The sequence below is a fragment of the Seriola aureovittata genome, chromosome 10 (assembly GCF_021018895.1).
Source record: "Seriola aureovittata isolate HTS-2021-v1 ecotype China chromosome 10, ASM2101889v1, whole genome shotgun sequence".
Lineage (NCBI taxonomy): Eukaryota > Metazoa > Chordata > Actinopteri > Carangiformes > Carangidae > Seriola > Seriola aureovittata.
Window position 1 is genome coordinate 17,007,707 of NC_079373.1, and position 19,415 is coordinate 17,027,121.

Below are 19,415 nucleotides of genomic sequence, written 5' to 3' on the forward strand. Positions count from 1 at the left end.
GATGATGGAGTGAGGGGGAGACGGAAAGTGATGAGCGAAGGGGTGGAAGGATAGTTGTTCCAGGACATGTGAATAACACATCTGGATATTAAAAGTGTATAATATCTAAGCCCTACAGCCATACCTTTCCTTTACTTTTTGTCTCACTCTCCCTCTCTGTCTCTCGCTCTCTCTCCATTAAGAGTTAAGAGGTTATCAGCAGGAAAATTTTAACTGTAATTTGAAAGCTTTTCTGAACAACTTTGACAGTCTAAAAGTGTCACACTATGCCACCTGCAGAGCAAACAAATGAGGGGAAAGAAGGGGGATGTGAGAAACTATACAGAAAGAAATGAGCGAGTGAGGGGAGGAGAGCAACAATTAGCATTCCTGGGGCTGCATGTGTAACTAATTATGTGTGAGCATTGTGACAGGGAGGCTGTTGAGTGCAGTAATGGGATCCCTGCTGCTTAATGAACATGTCGCAAGCTTTTGTCTGAACTGAAGGAAAGAGACAGTGCTCGATGACCGCTGGCTGTCCTGCGGACATTGTGTGTTTTTCATGTGTATTTGTGTGTGATGTCCCTTTGTGTGTCTGCATGCCTGGGAGACTGCTTTGCTAGGGGGGAGTGGTATGTGATTGCAAACTTAAAACAGATTGGCGATGGAGAGAACCATCATTTTCTCTCTTGCTAACATTATTAACATTCAACATATTGTGTGTGTTACACATCTAATGTTGCATTGGTCCTCTTATATGTTTATACTATAAATTAATTTCCATGAGAAAATTTTCATATGGGAGTGTATAAATCTTCTCCTGATAATCAGCATTATTTGGATGTCTATCACAGCTAGAAAAATACACCCATGGAAGCTTCTTCAAGAGTCGAATGAACAAATAATGTGAGGGGGTGGGCATATTGCAGAGCCTGTGAGAAAGATATCCACAGAAAAAGGAGAAGGTAATGAGCTGTGTATTTATGTAAATTCTGACGTTTAGACTTCCAGTCTTTACCTTTATAAATAATGATTGTTAATCTGTGTTGTTCAAAAGGCCCCCTGTTGGATTTGTCTCGTGTTAATCCATAATGGTTGCAGAGTTTGCATACAAAATATCATTATATGTCAACAGTCAGTTGGTTTCTGAGATCTCCTGGTACAGTGGTCAAAACAAAGAAGGCAAAGCAGGATTTGCAAAATTCGTAAATTGGTCAGTTTCAGCTATGTGTATCCTCGGGCAAGTAAGTAGGGTAATATAACCTTAAACAGTCAATAATAACAGTTAACACTTTTAAATTGTATTTTTACTGTGTACTGCTCCTTTAACAGGTGCTGCGGTAACAGCCCATCGCTGTAGCTGTGGCGCCATTTTATAACAAACAAACAAAAACAAAAACAGCAAAGTGCAACAGACGCGCTACCAAGACTCGGAACATGAGGAGGGACTTTTATTTTTCACATATTTTTGGCGGATTTTGTCTTCATCTTTAGTTTGGGTGCTGGATATTGTTTTTGTTGAGTTTTGGACGAGGATTTGGTGAGTTAAAACCAATTTACTACTTAAGTAGCGTGGTATTTCCTTGTTTACAAATATACACTTGCTAGTAACTAAGCTAAGACAGTGTGAATACGTTTTGTGTTGTGTATTTTGGGATTTTGTAGTGAAGCCAGGTGAACCGCACCGTCATTTTAGTGAGCGGCCCAGATTAAGTTAAGTTAAAACTGCATTAGGATGTTAGTCCTTCTGAAGTATTTCATTTTTGTAACCAAATAAGTTAAGATTGAAACATTTATGTGTGTCGCCCAGGTTTTTAGTGGAACTGTTCGCTTTGTGTTACATAGGTAAAGCTGAGGAAAGAAGATGGCGAACCACCCATTCACTTCAGATCTGGCGTCTGCTGCTGCAGTACCAGCCTACACTCCTAGGGTAAGGACTTGATTCATACACCTGAATCTTGGTAGGAATAAACATTCCGTATTTTGCTGCAACACATGGTGGAGCTCATCTGGACATATAAAGGACTTAACAAAAGGACTGTTTATACACTGAGTTGTGAAAATTCTAGTTTATTGATCATATACAGGATCTGTGATTTTGAGTTTTGTATTTTGATGCTGTACTGAATGTTATTTTGTTATCCATTTATTGTGAACCAAATTGGTAATACAAATAGGGTTTGTGTTACTGTAAAACTGAACTTTACTGGCTAGGTAAGTTGCTGAGAAAAGTAGAGCAAAACTCTAAAATAGGCCTAACTAACTAGATGTAACAAGAGCTTGGAACTGAGTCAACTTAAAAAGGAAAAATAACCTAAAAGACAGCTTAAAGGATCCTTAAAGTTGAAAATGATCTCGTAGCCCAAATAGGTTTAAACTAAACTAAAATGAGATAAAACAAATTTCTTTTTTGGAAATTTTTGGTTTCATTTTGAGTGTGTAGGGGATTATTTAAGTGCATAAATTCCTCTGGGTATGTGTGTGTGAGATATGTGATCTGGTACCAATTACTGTGTATGTCTACTGCTAAGTTTCTATATAAATAAGCTGGCAGTTCATACTTAACTTGGTCTGTGGTCTGTTATTCCTGAGTGGTAGTTTTAACTGCTCCTCCGAACCTAGACTAAGGTCCTAGCTATCTGTAAATACTGTGCTACACATGCCACAGCACGGCTCTAGGGATGGCATGGAAATTAATTGGTTTGTCCGCCACTTAGGTACAGACTGAAATATCTAAACAGCTATTTGATTGTCATGAAATATTACAGACATTTTTTATAATTTTTTTTTTAAAATTAATTATTATTATTATTTGCATTATCATTGTGGACATGTTAACATAATGATGTTAGCATTTAGCTCGAAACACTGGTGTGCCTGGCACAATCTCATAGAGCTGCTAGTGTTGTGGCTGTAGACTAACCTTATTTGTTGCATGTTGGTTGATGCCACAAGAACATTATTATACATCATTTCTAGACAAATGTCTGGCAATAGACTTAAAAAAATCAAAATTTCTTCCCTTTGGTCAAGTGCTTTTTACAAATCTTCTATTCACTCAACATTGTTGATGTACAGTATGTATACTTCCATACATGAGCTATAATATACGTGTATGTATGTATATATATATATATATATATATATATATATATATATATATATATATATATATTATATATATATATAATTATGTAATTCATAGAACAACATATTGAATGATGTGCTTGTGCACTTATATTTTGTCAAGATTTATGCAAGTCATTGCTATTTCAAATGCTATGCCTGAAGTCTGAGGTGGCCCAGGAGAAATGCTGCTAATCTACATTTCCAAAGTTTGACAAGTCCTCTTATAAGGTAAAATATATACAATGTAGAGAAACTCCTCAAATACAATTAAGTCACCATAATCACTTTCTCGAGACGACAGCGAGAAGAGAAAGATTAATGGTGTGGAAGAACTGTGAGGGAGGGGACGTATTCTTCACCATCTTGCCCCTCTCGCTCACTTCCTTTCAGCCCTCATCCTTTTTGAACAGCTGAAAAGTCTGAGATACATTATTGGAGCTAATCAGAGTCGAATGAGGAAAGCGCTGAGGTGAGACAGCAGAAATTACCTCTCTCCTCAGCCTGCCTGTTCTCTGTGCCCCCTTTCACTGAGCCTCTGTCCACATGTTCTCTGATAAAGGTGCAGGGAGATGATGGTGGTGGGGGCGCATCTGAGGTGTAGTCACAGAGCTGCGACTGTTGCACTCTGAAGTGAAGAGGGTGATGAAATGATGCTATAATACAACATAGTGAGAATGAATCCTAAATGAAGGTTACATGAAAGGGTGATTAAGCCTTAATGTAATTTAGTTTTTTCTTCTTTGTTGTCCAGATGGTGGTTGTTCTTGTGGCTAAGCCAATGTACCAGTGATTTTTCAAAATTTACTTTAACAAATGATCTAGAACAACATCCTCTCACCTTATGATAAGACATGACATAATAGACTACATAGTGGCTTCAATCCTCAGTTAGACTTATGTTTGGTTATATAGTTGCCATGTCTGTCTGTACAGTCCTGAAAACGGGTCCCACATTCCTCTGCTTTTGGGGTGGATGTCCAGAGGTGGGAAATAATTGAGTCTTACCCCTAGCAGATTCCGTTAGTTGACATTTGGCACCAGGTTCAGTCAGCCACCTCCCACATGCTTACAGTAAAAACAAGACTTCTTCTTAATCATATCCAGCATATGAGCATTTACTCAAAATCTTTACTTCCTCATTCCCTCTTCTATGACGTGTTTCCTCATTCCCTTCAATTGTATGTTGCTGTCTTTCCTCTCAACAGAGGCTTTCTGATACTTAGTGAATAACAAACACAGTGAGACTGGAGCAAGACAACTAGATAAAGGGCTAAATTTAAGGTCTGAAAGGAGGTTTTTATCTTAACAGAAGAGTCTCAATGGGCTTCCTGAAACCAAGAAAAATCAAATGACTTCAAATGATTATTTGCCTTGTTTATGAATCATTTGTAGATTATTGGCTGGCCATCATATGGCCGCTACGGGTGTTTGATTAACGTGAGTTTGAGAGTAGATAGAGAAGTTAAAACACCCACCCACAAATTCCTGCTCACACAAACACACAGTCATTGCCCTGTGATACGTGCACCAGTATCCTATCACCTCTTCAGCATCTGTCACCTCAGAGGATGATCACTAAGTTTTACCAAGGAGTGACAGCCCCTCTGCCTGTTCTCATTGTCCCTGTTGGCAGACCACTTCTCCCCCTGTCCCCTTGCATTATCTATTTACACATGGTGTTCGTAGCCTACGGATGGATAAGAGGGCTTAAAAGGTTCATTAAGATTTATTTTTGTTCATTTTGTGGTCTGCCTATGGAGTGTTATGGTGGCTCCGCAGCAGGACTGACCCTGCGGTTCAAACGCTCTAACAGCCCATAAACAGAGACAAGGCCTGCAGATGACAACCTGCCACTGCCCAGTCTCCGTCATCTGCAGCTCACCAAGCCCTTTAAATAGGTGTCTGGGGTGTAATCGTCTCTGAGGGCTGCCTTATGGGGAGGTGTATAATAAAACCAAGACTATAAACCTGAGTGTAAGTGGCACAGCCTCGCCTGCGGCTCCTGCTGAAACTTTTGAGCAGAAGTAGAATGTGGGCTGTGTTAGTCGTATGACAGAGGGAGAGAGAGAGAGGGGGAAGAGTGCAGAAGGATGGGAGAGAAGTAATGAAATCGAGGCTTTATGACATTAAGAGTTGAAGGCAGTAAATCAGCATTAATGTCAGACTGATGCATTCTCATGCACGCTGGTATTTTGTCATCATTGTGAGGTTGTCCACCTGTAGCTGTTGCATACAGTTTATTGTTTGTTTGTTTCACATATAAATATAAAACACATGAGGAAAATATAGAGTATATAGAAGTATAGGTGTGGTAGAAACCTGTAATGGCTTATATGAAAGCCACACCCCAAAAACATGAAAACACTTTTAATAATTGCACATATAAAATAAGTATAGAGTAACTTTTATTTACAGTATAAACATTAGTTTCTAATAGATCATTATTGTAGTGATCATTATTGATTCAAATTGAATGTTTTTGACAACAGGGCATTTCTAAGTCTCTTTTTGTACATACAGTAGGTAATGACACAGAGGAATACATTAAATGTACATTTTCATTCCACAAGATAACTCCCCCATATTTGATAGAAAACAGACCACAGGGTGGTTTATACATAGGAAGAAGGAGATTCTTAACCTGTCTAGTTGGGTAATTATGGAATTGTGAATTATGAAATAAATAATAACTAAAACTCAAAGGCAGTTGTGTAGTGTTGCATCTCACTTTAAGAGACAAATATACAGATTTGGAGAATGTTGATGTCAGTTACTGCAATTTACAAAAGAGTGTTTCAATCGGTACAACAACTTTGGAGAAAGTTGCTAATATGATAAACTGTTTCTACTGCAATGTTTTGCACAGATAACCTAGAACAAGTACTTGGACATGTAATATTACAGTATATAGATAGATTTAAATAAAAATAAATAGCTACATTGGCTGTTCACCCTGGGTGCAAACAGCATTGTTGGATTGCATAACTGGGTGCAAATAGCCCAATAATGAAACTAAAACATCATTGATTGGTCCTGTCACCCTAAACCCGAAAATTCCCGGCCTTAGGTTTCAACCCACTGAGCTAATTTCTCTCTCTGAGGTTTACTTAGTTTAAGGTTATATTCCACCACAGTCGGAGAACTTGGCAGCTCTCACAGTCTGGCCAGTAATGATGTTTGCTCTGTTCACATTGTTGAGGAGAGATGGTCTGTCCTAAGCCTTGGATTTAAAAAGGCTTGTTTTCCAGCAGCTATTACTGCATACAGCAGTAAGATCCAGCAAGAAGAATGGCTGAGAGCCATCTGCCAAAACTTGAACATCATAAGCAGCTGCCGTGCCTTTATGCATATGTTGATATACATATATTTTTTTACGTTATGTTGTTGATGTCTTGACCCTCGGATCCAGATGGAAGCATTCAAGTAGCGAGGGAAATAATAAATAAGGGAGTAGAGCCTATTCACAGTCCTCGCACTGATTTATGAATGCAAATGTTGTAAAAGGGCTGGTGTAGAGATTTAACGAGCTATGTGTATCTGCAAAGGATGAATGACTGATGTGGTTTCTCCATGATGTGTAATAGTGATGGTAAGGGCGGAAAGGGTGAGGAAATGATGCACTGCATCACACAACTAGTGGCTGATCCGGTTTTCTCTCAGCGGCTGTGTTGTAGCCTATTGTTAAACAACACATGGATGGCTGTATTTGCAACTCTTCCACCATATCTGCGTAATGACCATCTTCCTGTAAAGGGTCCCTGTGAGAGTCATTATCCCTGACCCAATCGTCGATGACAGGGGAAGGGGATGGAGAGGATGGATGTAAGATGACAAGAGCTGTGCTTTCAGATGTCCCCCTCATGTCTCTAGGGGGAGGACTCACAGCCCCTACTCTTACAATTGATCCACAGAGCAACAAAAGTAATCAGGCCTCTTCAGCATCAAATTCGGGGATTATGTTTTCTTTTCTGGGAAGCCGCATATTTACTCATTGATGTGCTCCTTGAAGGCCAGTTGTGTACAAGATTACATCCAGGTCACTGGGGTCTAGGGGAAAGCCTCCTCACACAGCACATGTTCAATGACATTTGGATATGATGTTCCTATTATGAAGGGACAAAGGCTGTAAATTGACCAAAGGACTGCTAACATTGCGCAGTGCTTTGTATGCATCAGCATGGCTTTGTTTTGGTAATGAAAATGTTCCCATTTCTTTGTTGAAATCAAAGACCACCTGTCATCATCACACATATGAAAAAATAAGCTGGATATTTGACTAAAAAGTTCTTATTTTAAAATGAAAACTCATGATGTAAATTCATATTATTCAAATTAAAAAGTGACATTCTTTATCATCCTGGTTTTTAAATTTGCTCATATACCAGTGGTAAGAAAAATTAAATTTAGTGTTGGAAATGTAAGTTTTTATTACTCTCTGACATTTTCATATTATAAGCTGACTTCCAATATCAGCAAACAACAACAAAGTCAGTTTTCTAAATTGCAGCTTTAAATCAATCAGAATACTCAACAAATAACTCAAAACAACAGACAAAACACATAAATGCACAGCTTAAAGCTTCTGTAAATGATTGTCACTGCCACTAGATGTAGCACTAGACCACCAGGATCTTAAACCAAAAAAAATGCTTTCTCGGCCACACCTCCAGACTCCTCTTCATGTTCTCAGTCAGCAAGGTGTCACAAAGCCCAGTAAAAGTGGCCACTAAACACACAACAAGAAACACAGCACAATAAACTTCTCTTGTGTACACAAGAGCCAACAAAAAACAATGCAGCTACAACCATTAACCCAGGCTAGCATTGCTGTGATATGCTCCACAGTAATGCTGGCAGTTAGCCAGCTAGTGATAGCAACATTTGCTGAACACATACATAATATCAGTAACAGCAAGTTTGTTAACGTTATCATGCCTACTGTAGCCAGTCACTAATGAAACACATGTAACATTATGAACTCATCAAGTTACTTACACATGGAGGAAAATGAAAGCCAGTTCTGTGTCAAGCTGGAACCCTTTAGCAGCTCCATCCACTGGCTCCACAGCCGGTAAAAAACTTTGATAACTTTTTTTGAGCAGGTAGTCCCCATGGTCAGGCCACCTGTGCTCTGGTCTTCTCTTTTTCTTTGTCTGAGGCCCATTTAGCTGTAAACATGGTTTCCTTAGTGGAGGAAATTGTTTAACAACCAATGGTTTAACAAGAGGGACTCACATGCACTAACATGCACATGCTGCCAGACCAGCTACCAAAACAAAGAAGAGAGAAACTCAGATTGCAACACACACGGAATGGGTGTCACTCTGTCCAGAACGCCATGACTCCACTGTATATTTATATAGAAAATACATGTTTGCTGCTGTTATTGTTTAAAATCTCGTTTAGAGATACTTTAACCATAGGCTATACATATCCTATATACATAGGATATATATATATATATATATATATATATATATATATATATATATATTTTTTTTTTTTTTTTTTAAATATAGATGTGGATTTATTTTTCATATTAAATTGAAAGGAGGCATTTCCACATTTAACCCACAAAAACAAACCTGTAACATATAAATTATGATATGCATTAGTGATTTACATCCACTGAAACATTTAATGCATGGGCAGGAAGTAATGTGATGGCCATTGAGTTTAGCAAGTCAGCGTTTGACTGGAGACTTCAGGTTTTTCCCCGTGTGATATTGGTCATTATTGACAGTTTTGGTATGTATCCATTACCATGATATGCCACTAATCTTGCCTAAGTGGCTTTAGATGTGTTAAATTAACCATACCTTAATCATGCCTTAGTTAACGTGCAGTTTTTTGAAGCATTAAATGCCGCTGGGGACTATTTTACAAATATGAGTAAGACCACTCTGTTTGATGAGTTGATAAAAATGTACTCCTGAAGGCATTATGTTTCCCCCAAAATGCATTTTACATGATGAATGTAAATTCCTATGAGAAAAGACTGGAGGAATTATGCCACATTTGTGAGTACAGCTGGAGATGTTTGTACACGAATTAGCTAAAATATTTTGCTCTGACTGCCTGGAATTTAGTGCATTCTGTTCAGAAGTTGTCGCTGTGTCTCTTGTTTTCTTTTTACAGCTGGCTCTGCTGTTGGGGAGCCATGTCTTCTTGCTGCACAGCCAAGCCGAGCCTGCTGACTCTGTACTTTGTCAAAGTGGTTCTGTATTTAATGCCATTCTCTATAGTCAGGTAATCTGCCACTCTGTTTCTGTCTTTCTGGGGCCGCATAGCACTGCATTTTGCTTTGTGATTTTCCCTTTATGTTTAAATTATAGTTGGAGTTAGGTTAAAGTGTTTTAATTTGGTCCTACTGAGGCCAGAAAAGTGAACAGGTGCCAGGTGTATTTAAGAGAAGAGGAGGGCTTTTTCCCCCTCTGCTCAGCTCTTGGCTTTGCATTGTTTTGTGATGACAGGAATGATTTCTTTTGTTGTTTTGAGATGTAGCCATTTTCATATTGGTTTGAATCCAGTTCAGGAATGGTTATGTGTTAAGCACTTGCATAATGGCTTTACAGACATCCACAAAAACAATTTCAACTTAGCATTTGTCTCAATGGCAAAAAAACTGCAAAAAATTTAAACCCTCACTACCATAGGATTGAAACAAGAGCACACAGCTTTTCTTAAGCTGTAATTTATTGGGTGTAAGGTGTTTTAACACAGCATGCGTCTGTTGTGTTTTGTAGAGCCATATATTTAATGATGATTATGAACATGGCACTGAAAATGTAATTGAAAATCAAAATGTTACTCTTTTCACCCAATAAATCATAGTTTACCTCTCATCTCTATTACCCACTTCCTTTTCTGAGGGTAACAGTCCACAGTATGAAGTACAAGTTTTAGTGCTTTGTGATCACGGCGTGTTCATTCAGGATTGGTTTCATGTCAAATTTCAGACTGACATTTGAATATAAATTGCAAAGAATGCACTGCATGCCTTCCCTCTATGTTCATCCACTGCTTGATACAGCTCTCATTACATGAAAGCTCTGTACAAAACATTATGTTAATGTGTAGATAGTTGTAGTTTCAACAGTTATCTAATTTGAGTGTTTGCAATTTAAAAGTATGTAACGTTTCCCTGAGATCTGGGATCTCAATATTTCTTTTCTTTTTTTTTTTTTCTGTTTACTGCAACCAAACTCTCACTTTCATTCCTCTCAGAAGTAGTGCCAGACCTCATGCAGTTATTGTATTGATTTTTGGTGTGTGTCTCTGTGTGTGGACTGGGGTGAATGCATAGCTTTCTATCAGCCTAGTCATGTTTGAACTCTTATTAAAGTCCTCGCCTGTAAGCAGTAATCTGGCTCTAAAGAGGAAAGTATTGTTATAGAAAAAGGATACCTCGATTGGGGAAAAGGCTAAAAATATAATTTAGGAGAGCAACAATAAGATATACATTATGAATTCTATGAAATTCAGTAGTGAGAGGGCAATAACTCATAGTCCCAAAGATGTTGTCCATAAATTTCTGAGTTCAGAAGCATTATGGGGAACTGTTTGCACACTGACCTGACAATTTTTAATTACATGCTCTTTTTTTTGTCTCCTTTCCTAATGGTGAGCCATTATTTTGGATTGGTTAGGAATCTGGAAATAACATTTAATTGGAATCATAACAAAACATACATAATTAGCAGTGGCAAGGTGGTGACAATGATCTTCAACCTGATTCTTTCACTGTATGGCCTGTTTCTGCTTACAGCATGATAGTCATTAGGCAGAGAGTGCAGGTTGCTGATGATTGGCTGGGTTTGGCTCAGCTGACTATACAGCAACACTTATCTGATTGCTATGGAGATGGTTATATCAAAGGCACCAATCGGGGGAGCTTTGCCCTGCAGAAAGCAAATAAGATATGTATGCTTAGTAGCATCTCTGAAGATTAGGCGGTTGAATAAAGAGAGAACTATGAAGGAGATAGAACAGGTGTGAGATAAAATGGCACACTGGAGGAATATCTCCTGCAGGCCTTGACAACTTGCATGCACTAACACACACACTCACAACACATACACATTGTACACTGTTATTCTGTCTACCACACCTGCATGCACTTACACAGTAACACACACCATGAAGTTGAATAAAAAATAATCATGCCAGGTATATAACTGGAAAGTACAAGATGGTAGTGGTAAAAGAGTTGGGGGAGGGTGGTAGGATGGAAAATGGCCATTAAAGATTAGCATCTGAAACTTTGTTTATGACCTTGACAGTGACATTGCTGCTTCACCTCACTTGATTCCATTCACACACACACACACACACACACACACACACGCACACGCACAAGCGTACAGTACTGTAAAATCTCCTTCCATCAAGCCATATACAACAGACGTCTTGTAAACCATTCCAAGGGTATGTTTATATGAAACATTAAACACAGCTTGGCTAACTTTTGGTCTCTATTTACCTTCACTTCAATGTGACCCCAGTTACATTAGGTAAACTGCTGATTCAGACAACAGACCTTTAACAGATTATTGACAATAGTGGTACTAACCCTGACAGAACCGAGAGAATCTGAAAATAACAACAATTACTGAAGACTCTCTGAGGTAACTATAATTAAAACGTGCCTCGTGCCTGTTGTCTCAGTAATGATTATCATGGACCATATGAGAGAATAATTTGCATTCGCAAGTATGAATGTTGGAAAATATGTCATCTGAGATGAACACACCAGACTAGTAATTTATTCTTAACCTGCAGCTCCTGACACATAATCTGTTGGCTATAGATTGTGACTATGTTATAGTAGATTATTAAGCTAACACATTTCCCCTCATATAGGTATCTGACAGTGAGCTGATTCCACAGGTAAAACATGTTAGGGCCAATATGGGGGGCAGTAGTGATGTGCAATGACAAACTTAGGGAAGGCTTATACAGGAGAAGGGTCACACAAGTCCAGAATGATTTATTACCCTTTTTCTCTCTTATTGTGGCACTGAACACTGTGTGATGTATTAGGTTTTATTCTCACTGAGAATTCCATTGTCTTCTAATATGGACGATTCTGCGTGGGTCGTACAGGACGGCTCAAGTGCTGTCAAGCTGTCCTTTATTTCACACATCAGCGGTCTCTCTGCCTTCGGTATTATAGACATGTCGTGAATGCTTTTTGGATGGTTGATATATTATAATACTCAGAGTATTATAAAGGCGCAGTGAACAACTGGCTGAACATGAAATATGATTTACCTATTATGATATCAAGAACGGAGAACAGTACGTCATATCAGGTCCTTCATCCCATCTGCATGCTCTAGAAAAAATGCATCTGTGTCAGTTTTTATAGGAAATGTGTATTGGGCTGAGATAAGTGATTGTAACACATCGTCTGTGTGGTGCTCTCTGGGGGGAATACAATGAATAAATCACATTTTATTGAATATACCAGACTTTATTTAAGGCCATGCTGTTGCCCATTATGCGATTATAAAAGCTAAATTTGTTGCTTTTTCTCATATGCACTTTTTCAGCGACCTTCAAGCTTGAGACAAGTCAACAAGAGGAAAAGAAAACAACCTCTGATTCCCCTGACATTGGAAAGTTACCTCTCTTATCACCTTGTTTTTCCTGACGTGCAAATGCAAAATTACTGGGCCGTCACTTCCTTTGTCCCTCTCTACACTCCTTCTTTGATGCCCCTTCTTTGTCCCTCCCACTGCAGGACACCTAACGCCCTCTTCCTCCACCTGGTGTCCTCAAACATGACCCTGCCCGTGATCACTGATGTTAGCACTCAGAATCCATCTCATGTCAAGGAATGTAGTCTTCCACTTCCCAAACCACTGGTGCAACACCTCTGTATGGCAACAACACGCCATTATTGGTCTCCAGTCAACATGTGCACTTTCACGAGGCTGGCAAGGAACTCCACAGGGAGTTATCCACTCTCGATGTGTGTGCTTTTTTTTTTTTTTTTTTTTTTTTCATTCCCTGTAAATCCCCTGAGAAAAAGCATTCACACCGAACACAACACTGAGGGCTGGTCACACCTCATTAATCAAGCAGAAATCCTTGGTTTTTGCAGCCGTACACCTGTATCCTTTCTAACAACTTCCACAAATCTATCAACACATAAGGAAGACACGAGGACAGGTGTGCGTGTGTGCGTGCGTGCGTGTGTGTGTGAGAGAATAAAGTGAGGCAGGCATGATTTACCCACAGCTTCCACATTTCTGTCCTTCCCCACGTTCTCCTTGTGACTACTGTCCAGGTCAGCCCAGATTTATAATTGGGTCCAGGATGGGGGACTGGGTACATAGGTAATGGGATATCCCCATCACACACACACACAACCCCACCTTCACCTGTCATCCATTCTCTTCCTTCAAGGCTACACACAACCTTTCTGTGTGCATATGAGTCCTTTGAACCTATTAAGAGGAAAGTTAATGTCCCATTATGCTCACCAGCACCACCACCTATTAACTATAACATGATAAAGTGAACTCTCACCACACCTTGACTGAGAGCTTGATGTGCAGAGAGCTCCTGTGTTCATGTTTGGTTTGCAGTGAAGCTGTCCATACAACTGTCTTGTATACCGGCCTCTCTGCAGCTGCTGCACAAGTCCTCTAGTACGAAACCATGAGGCTATAACCAGCAGGAACTGTCTGAAGAAGGGAATGAAAGCTGAGTGTTTTATATTCACCTTCAGGTGAGGTGGCACTTCATACAAGCGTGGGAGTGTGTGCGCGCATGCTTTCCTGAGTGTTCCTTTTTGTGTGTTGGGTCTTGTGTGACTGAATTATTAATACTTGACAAATGACAGCCATTTTGAACAGGACCCTCCACTCGACATCGATTAAATATAAACAATGCACATGTATGAGCAAATGTATTTCTACCACTGCCACAGGAGCTGCAAGCCACTTTTAGCTAAAGAGAGGGAGGCAGAGATTGTGGCTGATGGCTGGGTTGGAATTTATAGCGCTAGACAGTCACTTGGTATGCAGGAAAGGGACTGGCAAGACTGTTTTCACATAATTGTTCCATCATCATCTTCTCAGAGATATGCTTTTATTTGTAGTTTTTTTTTTGTGTGTGTGGGACAAAGAGAGGAAAGTGGCTGCAAAGGGGGAATACAGGGTGAAAATGGAATGTGGAGAATATAAGAGTGGAAATTTGTGTTTGCAAGGGAAAGAAATGAAGTGGAAAGAGTGAATAAAAGTGGAATACAGAGTATATGACAGCACTTTGTGTGTGTGGGTGTCTGCGCGTGTCCATGTGTTCACCTGTCCACGTTCACCTGGGGGAGGGGGGGGGGGGTGGCGTCGGCGCTGAGAATGAGATCAAAGGCAAACAACTTTATTGGCAGTCTCCATAATTCAGCAGCTATACCAGGGGTCATAGTCTTTCCTTTGAGGTTGAGCTGCAGAGATGAATCTTTAATGCACTCCTGCCTGGGAATAATGGATGGCACGGGCCATCTACTACCTGGCCCTGCTGCAGGAGCTAGGAGCTGGGGAGAAATGAATGGGGGTTGAGGGGAGAGTGAATAGAGGACACGCGTGGAGTGTGGACAGAGAGTGGAACAAACAAAGTGAAGGATCTGCACATGAGAAAGCGTGAGAGTGAGGATTTGTTTTTGGTTTTTAAAATATGTCAGCTCTTGTGTGTGTATATCGCTTGTCTGTATGGATACAATATGTGTGTCATGTGTGCTGGCATGCACTGCGTTATCACAGTGCTTGGCTGTTCATTTATATACATAGGCTGAATTTCCCTGGATGACAGTCTTTTCACAGCTGCATAGCTCTGAGGAGTCCTTAGGGTTGGGGAATGATTGAGCTGCACCACCCTTCCTACTGTGACCCACAAAATCCTCTCTGCCCCCTGTGGTCCCCTGGCAGTTCCGCCCCTGTCCACCTGCTCTCCCTGCACCTGGACTGGAACGGCAGTCTCACTGGCAAACTACCTCTGTCCACCTGGAGGACATATCTTCAGGACCTCCCAGGGGACGATGAACAAAGCTGCGGCACAGCGGGTAATGCAGAATTGTGGGTTTTGTGGCTCAGCACGGCAGACGATACCAGAACAAAGCTAGTGAGTTAATGTTACTGATATTCTCTTAACTACATTGTGTTTTACAGCTTCATTTCAGAAAAGGATCCTTGTTACTGCTGTTTCTTGAATAGCATTAGGCAGGTTGATAGTTACAGATGTACTTTAATACTAATTGAGGAAGGGAATTTTCTGCTCCCTCAAACATGAACATTGTCACTGTCACTATGTAGCAAGTAGAAAAATGAGCCCCAACAACCATCTACTATAGAAATAGGCCAAGTTGATGTTTATGTTGCGTTACTCATATGTTATCTTCCTTATATGCTTCTCTGTACCCATAAACAGGCCATCTCTAAGTTTAAGCACCCAATGTTTATATCCCTGACGGCCCAGATGAGCTTTAGTCCTTCTGATGTTTAGAGTGCTGTCAGAGTGGTGTCACGCACTGCACTAACATGCTAACATACTGCATAGCTGTGCCTGAGGGGACGGAGGAGAAACTATCACAGTGGAATGGCAAGAGTTTGTATTTTCCTCTCAGTGAACTAGTTTGTAGGTATATTGCATTAAATCATATCCACACAGTGCAGCTTATTTATTAAAAGTAATGTATTAAAAGGGGAATGTTATATTATTAGAGAGAGAGAGAGTCATACAGTGTTGTGAAACTGGGTCACCCGCAGCCGGAATGTGGAGCCGGCTCGTCTGAGCCGAAATGAGGTATAAAATACAAACAAATGAGCTTGCGATGCAATAAACCGAGCATCACACATTGCCCCAGCCCTTTCCCTCTTGTACACACACATACAGCCACAAGCACACACTTCACATTTCAGCTTGCACAAGATTACATCTCAGCATCTTAGTCAATCAAAACCTCCCATTCCCTCCCTCATCTCGATCTCTAACCCAGCACAGGGTGGAGGCGGGTGAGGGTGGGGAGGGTGTGGTGGGAGGAGGAGTAACAGGTTTTTAGGGTGGTGACAGAGAAAGAGAAGGAAAAGGAAAGGGGGGAAAAAAAAAACTTGCCTATAACCTGACAAGGGAGAGAGAGGGAGGGGGAGAGACAGAGAGAGGGAAACTGAGACCCTTACCCCCTGCTGTAGATCAACATACATTCCACATTCAGTGGTTGTGAAAGCAGGCAGCCGCATGGCAGCAGAATGCTCAGAATAGTGGAGGAGAGTTCATTATGGAATGACATTGACTCAGGCTGATTTGCTGAGACGAATCAGATTGCAAAATGAGACATATGCATTTTTTTCCCCCTCCTCTCTATTCCCATTCCCTGGCGTGCAATGAAATATTAACTCGTCCTGTATGGCAGCCCCTTAAATTGCATGCGCGGCTCACACAAAGGGCCCAGCAAATGTGCCATTACCTCGTTTTAATCTGAACCATTTTCTCGGCTGCCTGCCTGCTCTCGCCTACCAAGAGGACAGATTGTTGATCTGAGGGATCAAAATAGTGAACAGAAAGACAATCCTATCCTAGAGACTTAAATTCCACTCTCACCTCAATTTAAGGACACCTTTCCACTGATGAAGATCACGTCTTTCATCAAAATAAGCAGCAAAATCTGGGAGCTGAGCTGTCAATGAGCATGCAGTGACATGAGGATCTTTACTCTGCAAGGCTTGGCTCACAATGTCCCAGTGTCTGTGATTAAAAAGTAGATGATTGTTGATCATATCACTGCTGGGATCACATTGATGAGTGAAATCTGTAGTTAATCTGTATGTGACATTTCTTCTGCTTTGCTACTTGTATGTCCATCCACACTGAGCTCCACAACACAATAGAACACAAAATGCCATTATATGCAGAGTGTATGATGGCATAATTCAATTAAAAAAAATTCAGCAATAAAAGTGGAATTTCTTTGACGTTGGAAATTAGAGACATTAGAGAAAAAGGCAAAATATCATAAAATTAGCAGTGAGTGACCAATGAGTTTCTGAACATACGCATTGGGCACTGACAATGTAAAGATATACGACTGTGCTACCCATAATAAAGTCTTTTTTTCTATTTTAAACCATTTTAAAATGGGAAAAAATACTTCTCTTACTTTGTGAGTAAGTCTTCTTTGCTGACTGCTTTTCCCAAGACCAGTCAATAAGTGCCCTAAAATGACCAACCTGACCAACCCAATATAATTATATATTATATAAAGTTCAACTCATAGGAGTAACCAGTGACAGGTGTACTAGAGCTTCGTCGTTATGGTCACAATGGTAAACATACAGTTAAGGTTGTGGAACTGTCACAGTGTGGTTAGGTTTACGCACAAAAACAGCTTGGTTAGGTTTGGGAAAAGATCATGGTTTGGGTTAAAAAAAAAAAGTATTTCGTTAAGGCTAGAGGACCTTCATCGTCATGGTTACAATAATAAGCATTGTGCTGTGTCACGGTCTTGAATAAAAGAAACACTGACTCAGTTTGAAACGGGAAATGTTTCTTTGAGTCCAGTCCATTGTTTTGTCGATCCGTCCACCCCGACCTTCCAACGACTTTGTCACTCTTACTACGTCACCTGACTTCCTCTTTTGCTCCCGTCAGAATTCCTACAGCTGCTATGGGTTGTAGTAATCTGCTTGCACAGACAACCTATTGGGCTTTTTTAGGATGATAGTCTCAAAGTGACATATGTTTACATTTAAGTGACAAAACCCTCTTGTCAACAAATAATTACTGTGATTAAGAGGATGTCAGTACCTATGCATGTTTTCTTGACTCTCACGCTTTATCTTTTCCTCACCATGCTTCTACATTGGTTATCTTTCTCGGAATTAATGCTTCTACTACTTTGAAAAGGCAGTCTCGCAAAACATGCAGAAACTCTTCAAAGGATTCCCTGACTCGAAAAATTTGCATTACTTCTGCAGTTCTGTAGGATCAAGTCTGTTTCCTTAATAGATTCAAACAAGTCAGATAATTTCCTAGCAGTCTAACTTTATTGTGTTCTTATCATCTCCACGATAGTGCTACTACCACACCTCTGGTTCCCCTCCTAATGTGTCTCTCAGGGATTTTGTTGGGGCCTAATTAGCCATGTTGATGGATTGTATAGACCGTGTGCTATGCTCTTTACACAGGTTGGTGGGCTGTGGGCTGTGAGAGTCTCAAGAGTCTACGTTAACGCAGTAGTTCCCTTTCGAAGAGTGCTAGCCATTAGCAGGCCTCTCACCCATCCAACACAGGGGATTATGGGAATAAAGGTATGAGACTATGTGACCTTGCCCTCACACGGCCACTCCAGCATCAGCGCATCACATTGGGGTTGTGTGTTTGTCTGCAGCACTGTGTGTGTGCATGTCTGTGCAAGCATGTGTTTATGTTGGGTATGCATGCACTGTTCTCTCAGCTGTAAGAAAAAAAAAAAAAAAAAAAACCCCAAGGATTCACACATAAACACTTCCTCCAAGGGCAGCCCTTACAGTGCAGACCACCAATTCTCTGAGACCTGTGTGTCGTCTTTGGCAACCCGTCAAACAGGAGAACAACTGAGATCTGAAATAATATGAAAGCTCACCTCACTGCATACTGAGACACTGACATTCTCCAGTGAGCTGAAATTTCAAGGGAGACGATAGAGAATGGGGAATTGCACCTCAGACTACTCAGCAGGAAGTCGTATTCTATCTTTTGATCTGTCTCTATCAACCTATCAATTAACATTGAAACAATCCCATGGAACCCGACAGCCCTGCAGGAGCTTCATAGCACTCAAAGCCTCACTGTAATGTTAGCTTGTGAAAACACTACGAGCTGACAATGGGCTATGTGCAGGAAAACAGGTGAGAAGACTGAAATGAATGCCCCCTTTTTTTTTTTTTTCTTCCCTCCATTGATGTATCATACCTGCTGCTGGATAATGTGACCTAGCAGCAGATGATTTCTGTCACTACTGATCTGTTGCTCGGAGCCCTTACACTCTGCTGCTAGCGACTCTATTTAAGGTGAATGCTATACAACCATCACCTGCAGAGATGAACCGCAGGTGAGCACATCATTTACAAAGCATTAGGTTCTCTCCCTCTGTTTCTATGCCCCCCCCCCAACACTGCTATTCCATTTCTAGCTCTCTGTCACAATTATTCTCGTCTTTCGTATCATTTTTCACACCACACAACACTACACCAACACCATCAAGTGCGTGCCCAAACGCAGATGCTGACATGCAAATACTATGTTGCCTGGTACAGATGGTGGTTGCA

The 19,415-nt window shown here is 40.5% G+C and overlaps 1 long non-coding RNA gene across 2 annotated transcripts; it reads left to right on the forward strand.

The window, feature by feature from the left end:
• The first annotated feature begins 1,325 nt into the window (after positions 1–1,325).
• LOC130176588 (uncharacterized) lies at positions 1,326–13,530 on the forward strand. Of its 2 annotated transcripts, XR_008828893.1 has the most exons (3): positions 1,326–1,519; positions 1,825–1,909; positions 12,663–13,530. It is a non-coding gene; the product is annotated as an uncharacterized LOC130176588 (long non-coding RNA). The 2 variants fall into 2 exon arrangements; XR_008828892.1 differs by lacking the exon at positions 12,663–13,530 and having other exon boundaries at positions 1,825–2,539.
• The last annotated feature ends 5,885 nt before the right edge of the window (positions 13,531–19,415 follow it).